Here is an 8025-nt window from a genome sequence, read left to right on the forward strand (position 1 = left end):
TAGGAGCCCGTGGCAGAAAGAAAGAACCCGCTTTATTTGGAACACCGGATGATGATGCTGCTGCCACACCAGCCGGATCGGACACAGTCTCCCCGACAAGCGGAATTATTACTAATAGCTTCGCTTATGTAATCAATACACCGAATTGCTTTTGGGGGGTGGGTGGGGGGGAAACAGCATCCCGTGGATCCTTCCCATTCTATTTCATAGAAAATATCCTACTGTATGCCATATGCTCTGCGATTTTTAGAGCAGCCTATGGCAAACCCATTTGTCCTGATGCGACGCGTGTGATGGTTGCAGTGGGACGGATATCCTTAATTTGATCCAATAGGCGTTCTCAGGATTTGTTGTAGGACGCTTCTGCACCCCTATCTGCGCTGACCCTAACAATGCTTTAAATAGGTAGTTAATAGTCATATATGTCCATGGTTTTGTTAATTTTGAGTGAATGACACTCGCAAAAAAAAAAAAAGATTGACTAGTAAATCCAAGTGAATTAGTCCACCTCGGTTGTATATGTACAGTATATTTTTTATTTTTTTGTGAAATTTGATTTAGCGATCTTTCACGGGAGGAAACCACCAGTGGGAGTACATTTTGGACTGTGACTGGTTTGGGGGAGAGAAGGGCCTATACAGACTTGATCCCCCCCCCATTAAAAACTCTGCAGGATTGCATCCTCTTCAGTCCGGAGGAATATCTTCAAGTCCAGGGGGTTGCTGCTCCTCTGAGGGCTTTCATCGGCGCTCATTGCATCCGAGGGAATGGTGGCCGCACCGCAGATCCACGCAACTCTTTCTCAATGTTTCGCAGGCAAGCATCTTGACTTGTGATCGAGAGAGACGCGGACTGCAGCAGCCTCCAATCCCTTTCACATGGAGATTTGTGCCTCGCTCGTACAAATCTTGAAAACGGGGACCGTGGCCCTGCTGGTTTTTCCTTTACTGTTCTCAACGTCGATTTCATTTATTCGAGAAAATGCGTAAGTATTCCATTTAATTCTATCCAGTTGGAGCCTATTCAATGTGATGTGCTGTTGTACATCCTCATTTAGACCGATCCATCGCCATTTCACCCGTGATTTGTGGTTGCCTCACAGACTTCAATTTAAAGAAAGATACTTTTGTTTTTTGAGATGCCCTTTTTCATCTCTATAGGTAGGTTATGATAGCTGTCGCATCCTCTTTTGTGCGTGAGTGTGCGTGTTTCCGAATGTGTGTGTGTGTGTGTGTGTGTGTGTGTGTGTGTGCCTATGTGTATGTGTGTGTTATAGGCTAGAGAGATATACAGATGAGAGATAAAGATGAATAGTGACAGAAAGAAGGTTGAGAAGGTGTGTGTGTGTGGGTGGGAGGGGGGGGCTGGTGCAACAATTTGTGTGTTTGAGCGCTTGCTTGAGACTGTATGGATCTGTGGTAGTCCCTGTTGCCAGCAGGACACTACTGCTAGAAAAAGGCCTACGTCATATGGTAATTCAAATTCAGTTCAGGTATTCTCAGCATACACGTTTGCAGCAAAGAGCGCGCCGGATAGGCCAGGTGGGCAGGCTGGCCCTCAGGAAGGCTGCTTTGAGTGGGAATGTGGCAAAGCAAAAGCTTCAGGTCAAGCTTGATTTTACAGAATGTGCTCACTGCATACAGCTTTCACACAATTTCCTATCTCTCCTATTTGTTGTTTGGCCTGTTGACTGATTATGTCTGCAAAAAAACCATCAAAGCCACCCATGGGTGATACTCAGAAATGAGGTTGTCATTTTTCCCTTCCACAGCCTGAGCAGGAAGTAAAGGGAGCGTTTTTAAAAGGTAAACTATCAAGTCCTAGAGTTGTTTCTTTGGCAATATAGGCCTTCTTTTTCTTTTTCTTTTTGAAATAAATAGGCGCTGTCCATCAGTGGGAGGTGCTGAAAATGCCCTGATGCTGAAAATAGTTGTGTGTGTTGGCTGAAATGGGTAGAGCGAGCTGCATTAGAAGCAGACAGCACATCTGATACTGCTAGTGCTGCTGCATCCAACGGCATTCCACTTAAACCTGAACCGGTTCATCCTCAAGTGTACACTTCTATAACGTGCACATCTGGCGATTTTACAACCAGTCTGTAAAATGAAGGACACAGTCAAAGTGTTGAAGCATGGGGCTGCCATTTAGGGGAGGTTAACACAATATTTGCATGTATATACAAGCCTACCCTACCCATTGGATATTTGACCTGGAGTCTGCTTGATGGGGTTGGGAGTATGATGAGTGAATGGCAAATTGAAACATCTTAAATTTTGCATGTTTCAGCAAAGGTTTCGGAAATAGTAAGAAGAATAGTGCTTGTTTCACATCACATCATTTATTCCTTAGTCTCAGTGGGTTCTTAAAATGTCTAAAAATCTAGAGTAAAATGATCATTTAAATTATTAGTTGTGTTCTCACCAACATATATGCAGAAACAAAAGGATTATTCCTTATTCAACGGTCTTTTAACATTGAGATTTACAGTTACATTTCAAATTGGTGTTACATCCGGTTCTAGGTCTGGATTATTTCAGTGCACAATAAAAGGCTGGTAACCATTCAAATTAAGGCCACCAACCAATACGAGTCTCAATAGGTCATTAGGTCAGAATGAGCCACCTGAGCTGCTACACTGAGCTTTATGATTTTGAAAAAACTTAGAGCGAATGCAACTAGAGAAATGCAAGATTTATTTTACAAGAAATTCCCTTAAGCAATCATTCTCATGAGAATAAGTGTAGCGTTAGGGTTGGTTGAGAACTGGTGACCATTACTGCCAGCATGGTAAACATGATGTCCGTGCTTAACTCAGGGAGCCGTCATGGCCTGTGGATTTGGGTTTCTCCTCTTGTAATATCGCTCAGTCCTCAAGACAGAAACAGACAGAAAAAAGGTGATCACCCTGGCAGGTCTTGCTAGTTTTTTGGCATTCACCTGCCTGCTAATGGACCAAATAGATGTAGACCATGCCAGGACCACTCACCAGAACAGCTTAGACAGAAGCCTTCACTGTGGGAAATAAGCACTTGGGCGAAAAGATTTTTTTTCATGCGTGACACACATGTAGTCAACCACTGGTTCAGAACAGGGTGAGTGGTGACTCATCAAACCATATGAGTTTTTTACCCTCAGTAAACCACCACTTTGGTTCTTTTGCAACCTGCTTTGTAGAAAAGCAAATTTATATAATATATAGTAAAATAAGGGCTTCATGCGATGCAGTTCCACCACTATATTACTTCCTAAATTTCTTGTGACACCTCAGACAGACATTTGCAGTGAGTTGATTCATGGTGCCTTGTCTTTTTTCTCGTTCATCTGGCATATTGCTCAGATTTCACAGTTGATGGCTATGGGCGTCTGTACTTCCCAGGTGGTTATATCGTTTCAACATATTTTCACGTCACCATTACCTTAGCCACACTTTCCAATTGTGAAACATCATTAACACAAGATCCAGCAAAATATATTTCAACAGTAAGCCCTCTAGAAAAGTCATGGATTTCTTCTTTGAGCCACAGGAGACAAAATAACGAGCAAAATCCCTAATCTTATCTGATTCCAACTTCTCTTTTATTTAGTGAATGACTTCTCATTATGATGGTGTATTTTTTAGTAGGCAATTGCCCATATTGAAAACCTTGGGTTTTATCTGTCAACATCAGAGATGCTGATGCATTTTCAAATTACTATCTACTTTATTGCACTTTTACTTTTGGCGATTAAAGAGGTAACTTAGTGTTTTTAAGAATATGCGTTTACTATATGGGGGCACAGTTTTTTTGTTTCATCAATTTATATTGTCGTCTTAGCCTTGTGCATACTTCTGTGTGATATGAGGATTGGCGTTGGGAGTGGCGTCTGTATAGAGTGAAAAAAAACAGGCGTGTGCTTTTTATCTAAACTAAACCAGTGTGCATTTCTGTATGTATGTATGTCGCTGTGTGACACAAATAAGTGAGTGGGATACAGTTTGAGATTAGGCAGTTCCAGTCGGCTCCATTTTGATAGATAGCACTCTGTATCTTTCCAGTGGTACCTCCACAAAACATGTGTTTGTGTCGAGTGAAGAGACAGGCCAATCTGAACAACTTGAACCGCTCGGGTGTGAAAGAGTCCAACGCATGCCAGGCTGGAGAGAGACTTAGTATTCAGTGTAGCAGCTTAAGTTATGCTTTTGTGCACCAGAAAGGGGATTATTCAGCGCATCCTGCTCTGTGTCATTCACAAGTCTGCCATTCTAAATCAACAAATATTAATGTGGGGATGTATGAAGAGGCTGTCTCTGCTTGTGTGTGCCTGTAGTACCACTACGGTTTATTACTACTGAGAGTATCTTATGTAGAGTGACAGTGTTGATGTCTGCAAAAAAATCACAACTTGTGGCATAAATGTCATTATGAGACATTCACTGTTTTGACTGCAGCCGTTGGTGCCTTATTTCACCATCTGTGTTGTGTTCTATGTGTCTGTTGTGGCCTGCAGCAGCAACCAGCCATCAACTCCAGTGAGAGCCTCTGATAGAAAGAGTATGCTCAGGCTACGGGTACCATGTTTCTGCCTTCTCAGCAACTAGCTACTTCCTGCAAATGCCATAATGCTCTTTATAGATTCCTCTACATACTCCCAACAACCTACACATGTACAGTTTAGCAATACTGCTGCAGTAGACACTATTTCCTGTGATTATATGTAAGGCGTTGCTGTGATGTGAGGCACATCTGAGAACCACCCACTGCTGTAGAATGTATAATCACAGTAAACAATGTCCAAAAGGCAATTATGGCTTATTCTTTTTTTCCTTTTCTCAAGTTTTCATCAGAGTGTAGTAACGTGAAAAAAATCAGGACATATAACAATGGTAGCTAAAGCTTGGAAGGACACATAGAAAGCTGTGCAGCATGGGAATTGTTCCTGGAAATGGGTATGGTTTGATAGCTCATTATGGATCTGATCCCAAGTTGATAACATTCTCTGATTAGTCAAGTCAAAAAAATCTCACACTGAATACTGTATGTCCTCCCTATTTTATTAGCAACAACACTGAAAACATTCAGAGACAGTAATCATGAATTCAGTTCCTCATTTAGCTAAATGGAGAAATATTCCAGTAAGCATGGCATTGATTTGCAGGTCAAAAGATGTTAATCCAAGTTAAAACTGGGGGGAACGTACCACCCTGATATTTCCTCAGCTGTTGTTTAAGAGCATTTTAATGGCCACAGTATATTTCAATAAAAAGCAGAGTAGCGTTTGTGTCCGTTCGGCCAGACCAATCAGCGCCCTCATATTTCTTCATTGAAAGAAGAGCAAAGAACAGCAAAATGTTTTTCTTGATGGTAAAAATAGTTTTGTCCTCCTCCTGGTTGGCTCTTCAAGAGTTTAAGAGACAGATGGTTTCATCCAGTGGCGTAGGCAGAAATAGTATTTTGGGCGGGCCAGTCCAAAAGTGAGTGGGCCGTTCTCAAAAAGACGCAGAAGTAGCAAAAACCACAAACTGAAAAGAAAACAGCAACAGTTTTACCTTCCACCATATACTGCATTAGAACTACAATAGCAGTACTGTCTACAACATGCTCAACTAACAATGCTCAGTCTAAAAGTTTTAAGGCTAAAATATATTTGCTATATAATATATTTATTGCACAAAGTGGCAACTAAACATGAGCCAAACAGAAGAAAGTGTTTACTTCCTGCAGACTAGCCCACATCAGACAGAAATCACACATGTAACATATCTTTTTGCATTCATAACAGCATTGTTTTTTCAGGACTACGGTTAGATCATGGGCAGCAAATGGCCTACCAGCCGTAAAAGAAAATCAAAGAATTAAAACGTCTAGCCAAGCATTGTTTGAATTATGAAATATATAATGAAAAGTGGCCAGCAAAGTGACACATCTTACTTTATCAAGGCCACGGCAGTGACAGGATCAAAGAAAACAATGTCACTCACAGATCAGTCATCTTCTTCTTTATTGTGGGCAAAAACCTAACGTGTTTCAGCTAGAAGTTATCATCAGTGATCACCATTTCTTACTAAATAGAAAGGTAACTGCTAGGTTACAAGAAGCATGAAACCCTTTGTACTTACTGTTACCTCTGTGAGGCCTCCTCTGCCGCTGAAGGGCTGTCAGCTCCGCTGGGGAAATGTCAGCACACGCTGCAGAAAAGCTCGTCCTTATTTACACGGTATTCCAGCCAAGAAAACTGTCCATGCCACTTTAAGGAGAAGCCATTGTTCCCACGGTAACTTTTAACAGTACATTGCTTAACACATCCATGGTACATTGTGTAAAAAGCCAGCTAGCTAATGTTAGCTGCTAAAGGCAGCCCCGAGAGTCTGCCTGTTGTTACCATAGTAACCCCCTATGTTCCGAAAGCTTTCTAATTGTTTGGTCCTTATTCTTTGCTTTAAACTGTTTCATTTTAATCAGAAGACAAAACACATTAAAACACACACAACTATTTCTGTTACTATTTCTTTTTTTTTTTTACATTTTAATATTTTTCACAACAAAACGTATTTTGATCAGACCTGGCTGGACAGGCCAGTGCAGCCCTGGCTCATTACTGACTACGCGCCTGGTGTCATCATATATTTTTTTTTGCCTGCCCTTTTCCAAACAGTTAAGGGCAACTTCTCAGAAGGTTCTGTGTTAACAAACATCTGACGCATCAGGTAAGGTGCCAACCATCAGTTCAGATATAGTCACTTTAATGCTGTGAAAACAATGGCTGTGGGACCCAGACAATCAATAACAATTTGGTTCAGTTTTAGTATCTAGGCGTCTTTTGACCCGCAACAACAAATCAACACTTACCGAGAATGTAATGGGTTTTAATTGTTGTAATGGTAGCCTTTTGATTTTTATTTAATGTATTCTCTTATGGGTTTATAATGAAGAATTCTATTACTAAAACATGTTAACTGTTAAACCCAAAAAAGGGTTTAAACAGGATTCAGATTTTATAATGAGATTCAATACTTCATTCCAAAATGCTTTTAAACCCCAATCTGAGGAATGTGCAATTTACTGAGCCTGACGCTGCCAAATGCACGACATGCAATGGTCACAGAACATGTTAATGAGGCTGACATGTCTATGTATGGCTCTTCAAAGGCCAGTTACTAGCTACGACAATCGGAAAACTGACAGATTAAGTTAGACACAATCTAATCTATGACAGAATTAAATTTTAAACAATGTTTTGACTATCAAACAGTCTCCCAAAGTAGGCTTGGAAGGTAGCTCTTTTCCCTTCATGGAGGAAAGCAGCATGGATTAACAGCTCAATGAAATATAAAAATAAAAAAGACTCACAGAGGGAAATAAGTAACAAAGTGTCTTTAGAAACTTACAAATTCTTGCAGCATAATCTGTTTCTCCTCTGTCCATCTGTATGGTCAGTATGTTCCAAACTGTCAATTTGTTTTGCCAAAATATGAAGCTAGCGAGAGTCTGGAACATGCTGAGAATATGGATGGACAGTGAAGAGAAGAATATTATGCTGCAGGATGGACTTCAAAAGTTCCGGTGTACAATTTGATACTTTGTTGTAACCATCACCTTAGTTAGCTGTTGGAATCCATGTTGGAACTGCCACAAATCAGAGCTATCGTCCTCTGCAAAGCAGCACACTACATACACTTAAGCTTACTTTGAGCCCTACAGGGAAATAGTGTTTGGTAGTCAAAATATTTTTAAATATTGGAAAAGTATCCCATCACTTCCTCTGGTCTGTGGTATGACATGAACCGAAAAATAAACACATTTTTCACACAAGATATTTATGTTCTGATAATAAGTGCACTGATACATTGTAAATGTATTTTGAACACTAAGAAGATTGAAGGTATATTGCCATCCTAGCAGTTCTTTGAGGCTGTACTTACAGGCCCAGTGGTGCTCACAATGCCATGCTGATGCCATGTCATTCTCAGTTAACACTAGAACTGCCATGACGGTCATTTTGACCGTTTTGAAATTTACATATGTAATAACTTTGCCGGATAAAAAA

At 40.6% G+C, this 8025-nt stretch overlaps 1 protein-coding gene and 1 long non-coding RNA gene across 2 annotated transcripts in view; one reads left to right on the forward strand and one right to left on the reverse strand.

The window, feature by feature from the left end:
* The first annotated feature begins 6 nt into the window (after nt 1–6).
* Nucleotides 7–8025, forward strand: part of lrrc4cb (leucine rich repeat containing 4C, genome duplicate b) — a 44484-nt gene continuing 36465 nt past the window's right edge. Inside the window, exon 1 of the mRNA XM_034874429.1 lies at nt 7–985. The gene's annotated coding sequence lies outside the window, so the exon portion shown is untranslated. The remainder of the gene's footprint in view (nt 986–8025) is intronic.
* LOC117946359 overlaps nt 4650–8025 on the reverse strand; it is a 13652-nt gene continuing 10276 nt past the window's right edge. The window contains exon 3 of the long non-coding RNA XR_004657014.1: nt 4650–4661. This is a non-coding gene — a long non-coding RNA (uncharacterized LOC117946359). The remainder of the gene's footprint in view (nt 4662–8025) is intronic.

Source organism: Etheostoma cragini, chromosome 1, assembly GCF_013103735.1.
Source record: "Etheostoma cragini isolate CJK2018 chromosome 1, CSU_Ecrag_1.0, whole genome shotgun sequence".
NCBI lineage: Eukaryota > Metazoa > Chordata > Actinopteri > Perciformes > Percidae > Etheostoma > Etheostoma cragini.